The following is a 16,637-nucleotide window of genomic DNA, read 5'->3' as shown; positions in this document are numbered from 1 at the left end:
TGAGAAATCATCCTAATCAATATGGGAATTCTTCAAACCAACTCAACCTGAACTTTCAAGGAAACAACCAATATAGTGGAGCACCATCTCAACCATTCCAAGGCCGAAATTAGAACCAAGGGAGATACCCAGGTGGCCAAAATAAGGGAGGATTCAATAGAGGCTATCCAAGGAACTATCAACAAGGTAATAACCAAGGTTGACCTTCGGGAGGTAATGATGTGTCAACCCAGGAAATCATGGTGTACTTGAAGGAAATGGAAAGAAAGAATGAGATTTCGGGACAAGACGGTTGAATCTTTGCAAAAGCAAGTTGGTCAATTGGCAGAGGATGTATCAGAATTGAGCAAGAATCTGGGAAAAATGTGGCGGCTCCAAGAATGTCAAAAATGTGGAGATCAACAATGTAAGTACTCTTCGTAGTGGTAGGATTTATGATAATAAAGTTGTCCCTCCATCATCACTTGTTGATGGTGTAGTGGAGGATGTATGAGAGTCATGATAGTGAGCATGAACCAGAATTTGTTCTACCTAAATCATATAAAAAAGTGGTTTTTAAAGAGGTAGAAAACAATAGGTTTAATGGAAAATTTTCTGAAAAACAAAGATATGGAGGGCAATAACGTTCCTTTTCCTTTGGCTTTAATTGATCCAAAAATTAGGCCTACACTTAAGAAAACAGTTCCCTTTGAGGAAGAAATGTGGGAAACTTTTAAGCAAATGAAAATTAATATACCTCTTATTGACATAATCAAACAAGTTCCGACTTATGCTAAATATCTTAAGGAGTTGTGTACCCAAAAACGACACCATAAACTTCCAAAGAAAATTGTTTTAAATGAAGAAGTTAGTGCCGTTGTGATGGGCATACTCCCACCTAAACTCCAAGATCCGAGATGTGAAACCTTGTTTTAATTCGTGTTTTGATGCAGAAGATAGGTATTCAACAATGGTGGAATGTGTGTGTTCTTGAGAGAGAAAGGTGTGTGTGTGTGGAAGATCTGATTTCATACCATGATCAAAAGTGTGAGAAAATCTTTCAAAGTGTTACAAGGATTGAAGGCTTGAGGGGTATTTATACACTAAGCATTTTACACAAGCTCCCCCTCAACCTTACAATTAATACACAAGAGTACATTGTTTTTAAATACAACTAAGCACTATTTTATATTTCTAACATTCTCCCCCTTAGTGCTTGGTTGTCCAACATCACTTCCTTTGTTGTCTTCTTCTTTTGCTTGCTCGCCTTTGCTTGTTCTTTTTCTTCTTCTATCTTTTGAGCAACATTTGATGTTGTTGGCTTGTCAATCTTTGAACTCCAGAAGACTCTCTTCTTATAACGGTTCCATGTGTCTTTCCAATACTTCTTGGGGATAAAATGCCAGTTATCACCTTCAGGACGTTCATCTGGCAACCTGATGTTATCTTGGAAATTCACAGGTGGAATGTTATGAGGACCAAGTTTGTGGCTAGAATTCGAAAGAACCCATGAACCAGTCTCAGTATGAATAATTCCTTCTTGAGCCTTGGGAGTTCTTGCAACAATGAGATCTCTTATTCTTTGACACATCTCAAGAGTAGCTTTGATACGTCTTATATGATCTCCTCTCTGAGACTTGATGCTTTCCTCTTCTTCGTTGTCAGAATCTTCATCTAATGCACTCAGAATAGATAAACAATAATTCAAAGTACCATCAGAATACTTGAGAAAATCTGAGGCTCGAATGAAGATCTTTCTCTTGAGTCGATTTGTAAGGTGCCCTATTGTTGCGTGGATCATAATAAGACGTGATTCGTTATGTCAAGAGTGCGGAATCCTCTTGAGATAACTAGATTGCTATTGCCTTTCGCCGATTAATGAGCAACTAACCAACCCAAGCAGATGCACAAGGCTTGTGGTTCGTGTAGGATATCACACGAAGGAACAATTAACCTTAATTCGTAGTTTTACCAAATAATACTCATGATTAACCTATTTCCGTAGATTAGGTCTTGTATTTATACTAGTTATGTATTGGATCGTGTGGGCTTAGGCCTTAATCGAAGGATTAAGCCCGAAACAATAATCAATCAATCTGCCTCGTGCTGACATCAGCAATAGGCCAGTTCTACATGCTGATGAAGTCAGTACGAGGTTCGACCCTTTGATTCTTTGTTTCACTTCGTTTGGCTCGTACATAACATCCAATCATCATTTAAGTATTCTATGACACTTATAAACCTTAATTCTATGTTCTTGTACTTGCACAACAATATATAACACACAAACACAATACAAAACATAAACAGATATAATATTGAAGTTCAGACGTAATCATTAAATATCAACACAAGTTCTTATTTAAATGATTACAAACATATCTCCTAAACATAAACGATAATCAAATCTATGTTGCGATTGCCACCACGAATCTGCATCTACAGACTCCCCTTGACGATTGCAACTAGATCTCTTTAAAGTCTTCAAAATTGAACTTCAAAGTTATCCATTAAACAAAAGTCTTGTGCTATTCGCATGAATTCTCTCTTGTAAGCAATGTGCGAGAATGTTGCAATAGCGCCTTTCTTCAACTCTTCAGAAGTCCACTGCTGAGCAAGGTGTATCCAAAAGTCTTCTCTGATCACCTCTTGACAAGTTGACAACCTGCATTGGATCATACATACGTAGCAACATTTGTTCTTGTGAATCATCAACAAACATCTGTGCTTCGCCTGACTTGATATCTATTTGCCAAAATGTCATTGCTGTCAGCATATCTTGATCCCATCTGATAGCAGGAACCTTCTTAACACATTTAATCCTTCGCTATTTAAAACGAATTGTGCCATCTTGATTCTTAATCTTCTTCAAAGGTGTTGGCTTAATCAACCTTTCTTCTGGCTTCAGACCTCTATCACTGAAATTCCTAATTCTTTCATCTCTGAATCTATTCCAGTAGAAATCTGCAAGTCCATTGCTCCGAAGATTAACGAACCATCGTCTTCCCATATCTATCATGTCAGAATCACTAAGAGAGTGGAAGTGTCTTTGACTCATTGACATATACTGGCATCTTTTTTTTCTCTTGATAACAAATAATTCGATTCTTTGATCATAAAACCAACTTTGTATCACTGAGAAATTGTAAGGTGCCCTATTGTTGTGTGGATCGTAATAAGATGTGATTCGTTATATCAAAAGTGCGGAATCCTCTTGAGATAACTAGATTGCTATTGCATTTTGCTGATTAATGAGCAATTAACCAACCCAAGGAGATGCACAAGGCTTGTGGTTCGTGTAGGAGGTCACATGAAGGAACAAATAACCTTGATTCGTGTATAATCACTAAGATCTAAAAAGATTAGAAACCATTAACCTAATTCCGTAGATTAGGTCTTGTATTTATACTAATAGGTATTGGGTTCATGTGGGCTTCGGCCTTAATTATGTATTAGGTCTGTAATTAACAATAACCAATCTACCTCGTGCTTACGTCAGCACGAAGGTAATCCCATGTACTGATGACGTCAGCACGAGGGACATGCCTTTGGTCCTTTTTTTACTTCGTTTAGCTCGTACGTAACATTCAATCCCCGTTTAAGTGTTCTACGACACTTATAAACCTTGATTCTATGTTCTTGTACCTGCAAAACAATATATAACACACAAACACAATATAAAACATAAACAGATATAATATTGAAGTTCAACTGTAATCATTAAATATCAACACAAGTTCTTATTTAAATGATTACAAACACAGTTCCTAAAACATATACGATAATGAAATCTATGTTGCGATTGTCACAACGAGTCAGCATATCTTGATCCCATCTGATAGCGGGAACCTTCTTAACACATTTAATTCTTTTCTGGACCAACCGAAATGTGCCATCTGGATTCTTAATCTTCTTCTTCAATGTAGGTTTAATCAACCTATCTTCAGGCTTCAAACCTCTATCGCTGAAATTCCAAATTCTTTCACTTCGGAATCTATTCCAACAGAAATCTGCAAGTCCATTACTCTGAAGATTAACGAACCATTGTCTTCCCAAATCTATCATGTCAGAATCACTGAGAGAGTGGAAATGTCTTTGACTTATCGACATGTACTGGCATCCCTCCTTTCTCTTGATAACAAATAAATCGATTCTCTGATCATAAAACCAACTTTGTATCACTGAGAAGTACTTGGGTGCATCCTTGTCTGAGATAAACACCCAAAACATCGATGGTTTATACGTATCACGTATTACCAAACCAGTATATCCTCTATAACCTGGAATTAGTCAATTAATAATAAACTCTTGATCTTGCTGCACTGGAGGTATATTAAATCTTCCAAGATCAACCTCTCGCGTAGCATCTATATTCCAGTATAGATCAAAAATATTATCATGTCCTTCATCAACTATATTTGCATATACAGCAAACCTCAAACTTGCAGCATTCTTAGGTTCATTTGGACTATCTATGATTGGATTGAGATTGAGATGTTCCACTTCAGCTATTGGTTCAACTTGAATGACTTCATCTTCATTAAAGACATGTTCAAAGTCATAAGGTATATCAAGTAACCTTTTTATATCAGCTTCTGAAGTAATGAACTCTCCTTCTTCCATATCTTCATAATTGATACTTTCAAAGTCTTCTTCAGCATCAAGATCGTCCAATGCACCTATCCTTTGAAGCTTATTTGCAATTCAAATGATTTACATATACAAAGATAAAGAACATAAATCATAAGTCAAGACATAATAAATAGTATAAATACATAAAAGAAATTAAAATAAATAATACTATATCATAAATATAATGTAACAATTACATTAATATTTATCTTATAATCTTTATCTACTTTAACTTATAACAATAATATTATATCATAAATATAATGTAACAAATACATTCATAAATATAATGTAACAAAAACAAAAATCATTAGCACTAAGGTTCATTATCCGAGTCTGAATCCGAATCTGACTTTGACTCTGAAGATGTATGAGTTAACCTTGACTGTTTGTAACACCTCACCGTTGGCGGAAACATGAGGTGTCATGAAAAGCACAACACGACATGGGATTACATAGATACTGCTAAATAAAATAGAATATATTAAATATATTCCCAAAAACATGAGTTCAAAGTCATAACAGTGCTAAAATAGCTTATTATAGACAAGTCCATAGAGAAATAATCCAAGGCATGTAGCCTTAAAGTCTGACGATAAATAAGGAGCACTAATCTTCGAAGTCAACCTAGCATAACAGTCACTATCCCTGATTAGCCTGAGCACCTGAAAAGTATACTAAAACCTGTCAACACAAACGTTGGTGAGTTCGTAGGTTTTAGTCAAAAGTCTAGTCAAAGAATAAGTCTTTTGTCGATTATTTTAAGTCTAAACCAGTAATAGTTCAATATATAACGAGCAGAGTTATGCCATAATAAATCCAAAGTCTCAATGTCTCAAAGTCCGGCCTTACGGTACCTGCCTTAGTCCAAAGTCTCAAGTCTCAACACACACAATAAGCACGTCCAAAGCACAACAAACAAACACATAATCACACACATACAACAAGATCAAAGCACGTCAAATGGCACAAGTAACTCTATACGCACAGGCTCAATATTGAACATAAAACAGAAACCGACAAAACTGTTTGAAAATAAGTATACTTTCCACCCCAAAACTTGTAAAAAGATGGGCTACGAAACTCACCTGAAAAGTGTTATGATAGTTTAACGAACGAGCACGACAAGCACAATCAAAGTCCACGAAAATCAACACCTATCAATAATACATGACAAGTCACAGTGAAAGTCTTTGGTATTAAGTCTTAGCCTATTAGAAATGCCTTTCAGTCCATATGTCTTTATTTACCTTTTAAAACGACGTTTATCAAAAGTGACGAGACTCGTATTAACCGAAAAGAAGTCTAGCTTTGACACCAATGTCCTTTAAGTTCAAAATAAATTATTTTATCAATAAAACCTAATTTGAAATCATTTTATAGCCCAAAATAAGTTTCACTCGAACTTAACCAAAACTAGACGAAACCGGAGGTTTTAACCGAAAAGTTTGCGAAACCGAAATGAATAGAGGTTGAGCTCAACCTAGTGGTTGAACTTGACCATGTACAGCCCAAAAATGTCATTTTAGAACCATTTAATCATAAGTTAGTCAATTGGACCAAAACTACATCTTTTGAGAAAACTAGTCAAGTTTAAGAACCGATTAAGCGCGTACGGACACGAAAGGCTAAAGAATTCGATTATATGAGTTAGGAAGTGGTCAAACTCGACCATGACAGGTCTAGTTAGACCTGGACAGAGGTAAAAATGAGTTCTTCCCAAGACTTAAGGGTCCGAGAGTGAAAACAAGTCATTTGGAGTCAACTAGGAGCTTTACGAGTCGTTTAAGCGACAAAAACCCATGGAGGTCGAGCTAGACCATTAGAGGTCGAGCTTAGACCAGCCTAGGTCGAGCTTAGACCACCCTAGGTCGAGCTAAGCCTGGCCGGAGTCGGATTCAAACGCGATTTGTGCAAAAACGAACGATTTTGATGCGATTTTGTTAAAATAACGAGATCTAAGGCTAGCCAATCCATATCCATGAGTCTTGATTGCTCAAAAGTGTCATAAATCAGTACAAAAAGGGTGAAGTTCGACCGATTTCATACATCATGTGTCTGACAATTGCACAACCTTCATCTTGGATGTGAAATCGACTCGTTTTAGAGTCTTTTAGCCAAGTGAAGGATATTTTCAATTTTTGCAGTTGCACAAGATCCAAATTACAAAAGTGCATAATGTATCAAATTAAAGCCTTAATCAAGGTTCAATTCGTTTCTTACACACAATTGTAACCGAAATTGCACAATCAAAAATCAAAGATATGATTCGCTTAACTTTTGATAAGAACCGAAAAGAAAACATATACATATACATATAAAACGACTTGAATAGATTAAGAACAGAACTTACACAAGTTTTGATGTAGAAAATGATAATATTTACTTGTTTCTTGATCGGGGATTGAAGCCTTGATTGATTTGCAAGCGTTTAGAACCGAAAACAAGCGATTTTTGCAAGATAGAATTTGAAAGAAAGCCTTGAGTGTGTGTGTGGCTAGGTGAACGACCAAAACAAGGGAAATGAGAGCAAAAGGCTTGTCTTGTATTTATAGGCATGGCCAAGGAAGGGGGGGTTCGTCAGACTAACGGAACACCTGACAGTTTTAGTCCTTTTCGCTTACTGGACCAACACCGAAAGTCATAGAAATAATTTAACCATATTTTATGATATAATTTTGAATTACGAACAATACGACTAGTCACATGACCATATTTGACCCATGAAAGTATTTTAAATCTTTATTTAGGCATTTCTATTAGACAGCTCGTCTTTCTCAAACATTCGCACCAGGTCTTGAAAAGTCTAGAACACTAGTATACAATAAATATTACATGTCTTAATCATAATGTAATCCATAGAATCTCACGTCTTTAGACTTAGGTTTGACGGAAACTGACCTTATTCGAACGGAAAAGTATAGTCAGACGGACGCTCGGGTGACGGTTGTTACACTGTTCTTTCATAATAATTATCATAATCCATAATCTCTACTCTAGCTCTCATATGAGCTTGTGGATCATAACCCAATCTCTTTTGTAGTCTATGCACAATTAATGGGTGCAAATATGACTCTGTAGAAGCATTGGTAGTAGAATCAGTCTTAGTTAACTCACTATCTTGAGTAGATTTTCCTTTGCTAAGATTTTATTTATCTATATGATTATGAGGATCATTCACTAGCTTTTCTCGAATCTACCTTTCTATTCATCACAGCTTTGCCTTTATCTTGAGTCCCAGAAGTACTAGCAATCTCTGACTCTCTTTGTCTTGATGACTCCCCCTGAATATTTACAGTCTCTGTATCCATTGCATCATAACCAGCATCTTGACCTTGACCCTGATTCTCTGGCTCACCATCTGCTTGTTGTTCATTTGGATTTTGAGCTCGATCTTGATCATCATCTCTTGTCTTCTTAGCTAGCTCATCATCCTTACAACCACTTTTATCTCCCCCTTGAGCCAAGAATTGGTCAAGTCTAGAACCAAGAGAATGAACAAGAGCTGTCATTACGTCCATCTCTTCTTGATGCCTAGCAGCTTGGAGCTGTAGCTGATTCTCCAAAGCTGTAACCCTCAACTCTAACATCTTCTTCTCAGAAAATAAACGACTCAGCTGCACTTGAACAGGTACAGGTGGACGTGAAGTAGAAGCAACATCAGATGCAGAGGCATGAGGTGGCATCGTAGCTTCAAAAGAAGGCATACGAGCAGTGAAAGTTCCTGTGGGAGGCATCTGAGGGTGTTGCAAAGGAGCCAAAAGACGTCCCATGATTGTAGAAACAGGAACCGTAGCCTGAATAGGAGCAGACGAATGCCTAGGAGCAACAAGTGTCGACTCTGGCTCTTGAAGAACTGTAGACTCCGGAGCAGTAGGAATCGTACACAGAAACAGGAACATCATAAACTGAAGCTCTTAAAGCAGCAACCAATGGAGTATCACCAACATTAGGAGCATGAGACCTCTCCATGGCTTCATTATAAGCAGCAAATTCTCTATCAACTTCAGCTTGAGATCTTCCTTGTCTTCTTTTTCATCTTCTGAATCCTCAACCACATTAACTGGCAATTCAGAAGGACCAGCAACATCAACACCAACAGGAGCAGAGGTAGAAGTAGAAACTTCAGAAGATGGTGGCACAAGATTTGCGGGATCATCAACATCCTGCATAAGAGCGTCCATATCTGGATCATTTTCCAGATCTCCAGCATACAGAGGAACATCATTAAGTCCCTCAAACTGATCAGCTCGCTCTTCTTAAGGATCTTCTTGAGCCTGATCATCATCAGCAGCAGCAGCAACAGGTACTTCATCTTCCCAACCTTCCGAACAATGGTGGATTGGCAACATTATCAGGAAGACCATGACCCGCAAAGCGTTTCATACTCTCAACAAACACCTTATAAGTCAGACGACCCAAATTGAAAGTAGGACCATCAAACGATAAATCTGCTATTATGCGTCGAATGATTATCATCACAAATCTTGGAAATAAGAAGAATTTCTTATTGTTTCCAAATGCTCTCAACTGCTTTACAAAATTATCATATATGTACTGAGAAAAGCTGTAGAGCTTTTTCAGCACAAGAGCAACCATCTGAGAAGCAGTAAAAATGTTCAACTGATCATGACCTGCATTCCGATGACTAAGGGACCTCAATACGTAATAGGCAAGCAATCTCCATTTGCCTAGAAGACGAATCTTGCGATAAGGATTAGTAATATCACCAACATATCCCATACGCCTGAGAGCACCGTCACAAAAGCTTTCTTCATACTCAACAGGACCTTGCTCCATATCATCAGTTCCTAAGTCCAAAATAGTCCTTAAGTCCCCAGCAGTAAACTGAATGTTACGTCCAGCAACAGTAGTGCGAATCATAGTGTGATCACCAACTTGCACCAATCTGGCTGAGTTCCAGAATTCAGTAATAAGACTTATGACCAGCAGAGGATTCTCGGTTAAAGCAAAACGAATACGATAGCGTGCTAGATACTGGAGGACACCGTGAAACTCTGGTGTGCATCCTGACTGCGTGACACTGAGATTAATTGCAGCATTATGTTCTTTGACAAACACGCGAGCACCTTGTCCTGCCATACCTGCACAAAACAAACAAAAACGACAAGAAAAGCATAAGTTAAAATAAAACAAAAGCAAAAACTAGGGTTTTGGCTCGTCTGCTTCGTGATGACGTCATCACGACGAGAATTTCCTTCATCGTGACATCAGCACGAGCCAAGCATGAACCCAAAACATGAAGCACCAAACATCTCCATATGATGTTAAAATTAATCAAAAACATCATCGTGGACTTGTTTATGATTCGTAAATGCCCAGAAAGTCGAAAATCAAAACAAATTCGATTAATATGAACACGAAGTAAAGTGTTCTTCTTGTTCTTCATCTGCTTCGTGTGAATAGTAAACGAGCCATAGATTATTTGATTAATCTTGATTTTAAACATGTTAATGTGAACTTTGATTAGATTTAAAGTGTACAAACATCACTTAATCCAATTTTAGTCCAAATCATCAAAAATCAAAGATTCAATCTTTAGTTCGCTCGTGGTACTGTTCACGCGAAGAACAAGTTAAACATTGGGCATTATAACGGCTTAAATCTTATGATTTGCGAAGTTAAAACATCAATCCACTATCCTAGATTATGAAATTACCAACAAATCTGGATAATAATCGAGAAAAGAGGATGAAATCGATCGAAATTAGTGCGAATGAATAGTAGCACGAAGGAGACGAGATTCGTAATTTTCAAAATCATTTCTTTTTCTAAATTAAACAACTTATGTATTAATTAGAAAATCCATCTTTTAAACATTTATACCGTAAGCAACAAGACTTATATAATTAACTAAGAATTATAACTTTTAATGCTTATCAAATCTCTCGTGCAATAAGAATTAGTTTGTCACACAAACTGACACTTATTATAAAAATAAAAAAAATAAAAATAAAGACAAAACAAAATAAAAATAAAAACTAAGCTACTTTATTTATTTACAAGAAATTCTAAGTTTCTGCAGATTAGATCAGATTAACATTTACATAAGTCTGCAAGTGAGAAATAATTCTCTTATTATTAGTTATGAACAGTGACCCAACCACGATTACCGGTATATTTGACCTCTTAAACACTCGGTACTTCCAGTTTCCTTTGAGTTGTGACACTTTCATAGTTTGCGAACTTATGTGACCCACATTCAGATATACTTCCGTAATCGATACAAGCACTAAGATAACAAATCATGAGACACTTTTTAGATAACAGAATTTAATTACGTTGTGATTCAACTTATTTGATTCAACTTATTTGATTTTCTATGAGACCCATGTAGCGAACTTTCTGACAATCTATCCCAAGTTGGAAGCTTTAGGTAGGCTAGGTATACAAAGACACCCCGAGGACATACTTGTCCGAATCTCAAAGACCACATTAGCCCCTTAATTTACATTCATTTCATTTGCATAAACAATGTCACATTTAACTTTCGTGCTCATGATTGGTAGAGGTTTTTGCCTATACATTGAACAAATCTTATAGTAATACTAGATCTTTCACAAAATTTAAGGACTAGATCAATTCATTACTGAAAAGCAAGCATTCTCAGCCATATATCTGAATATGTTTCCCATAAGAACATTGTATAATTTAAGTTCAGATTAAGGAAACCTTGCTACTTTGTGTCTACCAATATATCCCAAATTGTAATCACTGAACTAAGCAACTATATTACGATTAAGCAGACTTAAAAGCTAAGTATCCTCACTTCTAATCATCTGACAGCATTAACTTAAATCTCTTCATATTTTTGTCATTTTCTCATTTTTCACATTTTTATGGTTTTCATGACACTAAGAACCCTTTTTATATTTTTATGACTCTAGCTATTTACAGACACAAACTTACAAAATTAGTTCTTTGAGAGATTTAATATGAATCAGCATTCTTCATCCCATTGAGAAGAATTAACTTCTCAAATTGAGTCTTATCAAATGCGTGTACAGATCAGCTAAATTATCATCAATTATAACCTTTTCCAAATGAATTAACTTCTTTTGGGCACAATCACGCAAGAAATGATATCTAATATCAATATGCTTGGTGACCTTATGCATGACAGGGTTATTTGTAATGTCTATAGCTGACTTATTGTCTACTCTAATAGGAGTATTAAGAAAATCCATACCGTAGTCACGAAGTTGTTGCTGAATCCACAATACCTGGGAACAACAGCTACCAGCAGCCATATTCTCTGCCTCACATGAAGACTGAGCAATACATGTCTGCTTCCTGCACTGCCACGATACTAATCTTCCTCCTAACAACTGACAACCTCCAGTCGTAGACTTTCTGTCATTGTTACAACTGCCAAAATCCGAATCAGTATATGCAACAAAATCAAACGTTCCTCCCATTGGATACCATAGACCAAGCCCTTGGTTTCCCTTAAGATAATGTAGAATACGTTTTGCTGCAGTCAAATGTGACTCTTTCGGGCTAGCTTGAAATCTAGAGCAAAGACAAATAGCGAACATAATATCTGGACGCGAAGCAGTCAGATACATCAATGAGCCAATAATAGCACGATAATAAGTTGCATCCACAAGTTCATCTTTCGGATCAAGAACCACTAAACCATGATTTTGCTGAATAGGAGTACCATATGTCTTGGACTCTAACATTTGAAACCTCTCCAAGATGTCATCGACATACTTAGACTGGTGAATAAAGAATCCATCTTTCCTTTGATCTACTTGTAGTCCGAGGAAAAATTGTAATTCCCCTATAACACTCATTTAAAATACATTTTTCATGCTCATTTCAAACTCTGTGCATATCTTTATATTAGATGAACCAAAAATGATATTATCCACGTGAACTTGTACAATTAGATAATCTCGCTTCTTCCATTTGATAAACAATGTGTTGTCTATCGATCCTATTGTAAAACCATTTGTCAACAACGTTTTCATACCACACTCTGGGTGCTTGATGCAATCCATAAAGAGCCTTATCCAAACGATATGCTCTTCTTGGATAATTCGGATCTTCAAACCCCGGTGGTTGGTGAACATACACTTCTTCTTTGACTTCACCGTATAAGAAGGAACTCTTAACATCTAACTGATACACCTTTATACCTTTGAAACTGGCATAGGCTAAAAATAACCTTATAGCTTCAATCCTAGCAACTGGTGCAAAAGTTTCGTTATAGTCATATCCTTCTCGTTGTGCAAACCCCTGAACAAGCAAATGTGCTTTATTTCTAGTAACGATCCCTTTGTCATCTCGTTTGCATTTATATACCCAACGAGTTCCAATCGGTTCTTTACCTCTAGGCACATCTACTAACTCCCAAACTCCAAGTTTTTCAAATTGAGCTAATTCTTCTTGCATAGCTTCAACCCAACATGGATCTTGAAGTGCTGCCTTAACATTCTTAGGTTCTACTTATGAAATGAAACCAGAATATAAACACTCAGTTATCAATAAAATGTCTTCCACTTCACAAAACAAACTAGTCAGATCCTTATTTAACTGATTTCTAGTTCGAACAGGTTCTGTAGCATTACCAAGAATATTTTCAACTGGATGATCCTTATTAATTCGATATTGAGGAACTCAGGAGAGCTAAAATCATATTCCGATTCTTCAGAAATAGGATCATCATCAGGCAGTGTAACCTTCGATGGAGTAGGTGGTGTAGTGTTCTCGGGTTCACTATTATCTGAATCTGGTGTCTTATTCTTGTCTTTACCACTTTCATCAACATCAGTAGTAGACTGAACTTTGGTTGGAGTAGTATCGACATTTTAAGTAGGCGGAGATATAGGAGTATTATCCATGTGATCTCTTAAAATAATCACATCATCAACTGTCTCAGGATTTGAATAAGAATCAGGACCATGTAGTGAACTAAACACACTATCGTAATCGAAGTTCTTGCCACTTCCAGAATGAATAGCGGGCTTATGACTGACAATCTTGACATTTGTTCCCAAATCAACTTTGCCGGTCTGTTTAATGTAAACTTGTTGAATTGATGTTCCCGGTTTATAACCCATGAGAAATCCCTCTTCAACCTTTGAATCAAACTTTGACTGAGGTAGATATTTCAAGAAAGTACACGGTACACCAAATGGTTCAACATTCTGTAAATTCGGTTTCTTCTTATGTAGAAGCTCATAACATGTCTTATTATGACGCTTAACTATAGTAACCCTATATAAAATATGACAAGCTGTATTCACCGCCTCCGCCCAAAACATAGTAGGAAGCCCTGAATCTGCAAGCATAGTTCTGGCTGTCTCGATTAGAGTCCTATTCTTTCTTTCAGCAACTCCATTCTGTTGTGGTTCATACGGAGAACTGTATTGATGTTGGATTCCCTTTGACAAACAAAAGACATCCATCACATTATTCTTGAATTCAGTTCCGTTGTTGCTCCTGATTCTCTTAACAGGAACTCCATAAATGTTTTCAGTTTCGACAAAGAAACTTATCAAAATCTGCGGAGTTTCATCTTTCGATTTATGAAAGAATACCCATGAGAATCTCGAGTAGTCATCAGTAACCACCAAACAGTAATACATCCCACCGATACTTCTTACATTTACTTGACCAAATAAATCCATGTGAAGTAACTCGAAAGGATTGGCAATAGAATTTTCTTGTTTTGGTTTATGTGCAAACTTTTGTTGTTTACCTTTTAGACAAGGTACACATTTGTCTTCCATCCCAAACCGTTTCATGGGAACACCTTCAACCAAACCATGTTTGACGATGTCATTCATCTTTCGGAAATTGATATGTCCCATTCTTCTATGCCATAGTAAAGATTCAGATTCGTTTGCTTTTGATAACAAGCAAACAGACTCCTTTGGATGATCAACACCTAACACAAGGCCATAGATGGCTCTCTTCCTAGGAGCTTTCAGTAGGATCTAGTCTTCAGGAATAACATATCCTGGTTTCAATATAAGTGCTTCTTTCTCATTAAAATGGACATTGTTACCCTTGTCACAAATCTGAGAAACACTTAATAAATTATGTGATAACTGTTCCACATAACTAACTTTCTCCAGTGTAATCTTCCCATTGACAACATCACCTTGGCCCGAGATGTTGCCGCCCTTGGGACCTGCGAAACTAACATACGAACCATTTACATCTTCATAATTGGACAAAACATTCTTGTCCCCTGTCATGTGCCGAGAGCATCCACTGTCAACATACCAAAGAGGTATAGGCTTCCTTGGTTCTCCCTTCTGATCTGCAGCCTTGCAATCTGCCATGTATGCAACAAAGTCTTCAGTTGTCATACCTTCAGGTATCATGAAGTTCTTCATTTGCTCTTCAATGCTCTTCATAGAAATGTCATCAACAGGACTCGATGACTCTTCCTTTTCTTCAGATGCTTTCACTGCTGTCATTTGTTCACTCTCAGATCTTACAGTCTCAGCAACATTACATACATTCTTCTGAACTATCTCAGATGCACTTTCTTCACTTGAGTATACAGCATAATCAATTGTTGCAGCTACCTCATCATATAATTCTACCATGTAGGCATGATTCAAGGTATCATCAGATTGTGTATCCCATTGATAAGTACCATCTGGATTCTGAACAACAACAACCTTTGACTCCGAAAATGGTGACGAAACTGACTGTTGTGGAGTAGCAGGATATGTAATCATTGCTTGTGTTTTATGATTACTCGGAGTAATACCGCCTTGATTGTAATTTTGACGACCAGCAACGGTATTATCAATCCTCTTAGGTCGTTGACACTCTCTTGCAAAGTGACCAAATCCATCACAGTTATAACATTTCACCTTGGATTTGTCAAAGCCTTTAGTGCCATTACCTATAGGTCTCCCAGTTCTCTGAGTGAATCTTCTGACCTTAATAGTGAGCATAGCTAGCTGCCATTGTAGATCCATTTCTTCCAAGTCATCAGGATCTATCTGATTGTAATCCTCATCAATTACTGCATGATCAGTAATCTTTCCTCCGATAAATGCTTCATGAGCATTACAAAAGCCTGAGTAAACACTCATTCTTCCTTCTGCAGAACTCATACTCATTGGCATAGAATGAAAAGATTGTACATTGCTCTTGACATTCGTGTGTGTATTGTCATAAGCAACATATCCAGCAATACCTTCAGCATCTACTATTGGTGTAGCTTCTTCACCACTTAGAAATGCATTGTTTCCCGAGCTAGAACTTGCTAAATGAACAGACTTAGCATGATATAAAGATGGATCTTGTGCGAAATCCGAGTGAGTATCTTTAATTCTTCTCTTCATGTCTCTGTTCTTCAGCTTGGAAACTACCTTTTCAAAGTCCCATGTACTGTATTCCTGATCATCTTGAAGTTGATGAACATAATCAGTCCATGTCTTAGGCAATGAGTCCAAAAACTTATCAACTAGCTCAGTTTGAGGATAAACAACCTCAAAATACGACAACTCAGTGGTCAAATGACTAAATCGAATAATAATCTCGTCAAGAGATTCTCCTTTCAGTCCATTAAAGGCTTCATACTTGCGCTTCAGGAGTTTAATACGATTCTTCTTCAAGGTTACATCGCCCTCACAATATCTTTCAAGAGCGTCCCATAAATCCTTTGAAGTAGTGTATTTTTTGAACAAATGTACACTATCTTGAGACAAGGCCATAGTTAGAGTGGACAAGGCCTTTCCCTCAGTTGCGTATCTTTTACGTTCTTCAATCGGCATATCAGCATAAGTATACCTACCGATCACTCCATTTTTCTCATACGAAGGCCAATCAAAACCTTGAGTTATCACAAGCCACATTTCCATGTCGGTGAGACGAATGTAGACTTCAAAACGTCTCTTCCACATCCAATAATTTTCCATACGGAACAATTTTGGAGGTGTGTTTCCACGACTAACCTCATGATCATGCATGATCATCTGGCTGATAAGTAGGGCATTTGGTGAATTTGCGGCAGCTGGTATGGTAGTCAT

The sequence above is a fragment of the Erigeron canadensis genome, chromosome 4, assembly GCF_010389155.1.
Source record: "Erigeron canadensis isolate Cc75 chromosome 4, C_canadensis_v1, whole genome shotgun sequence".
Taxonomy (NCBI): domain Eukaryota; kingdom Viridiplantae; phylum Streptophyta; class Magnoliopsida; order Asterales; family Asteraceae; genus Erigeron; species Erigeron canadensis.
Note: the sequence above shows the minus strand (reverse complement) of the source record.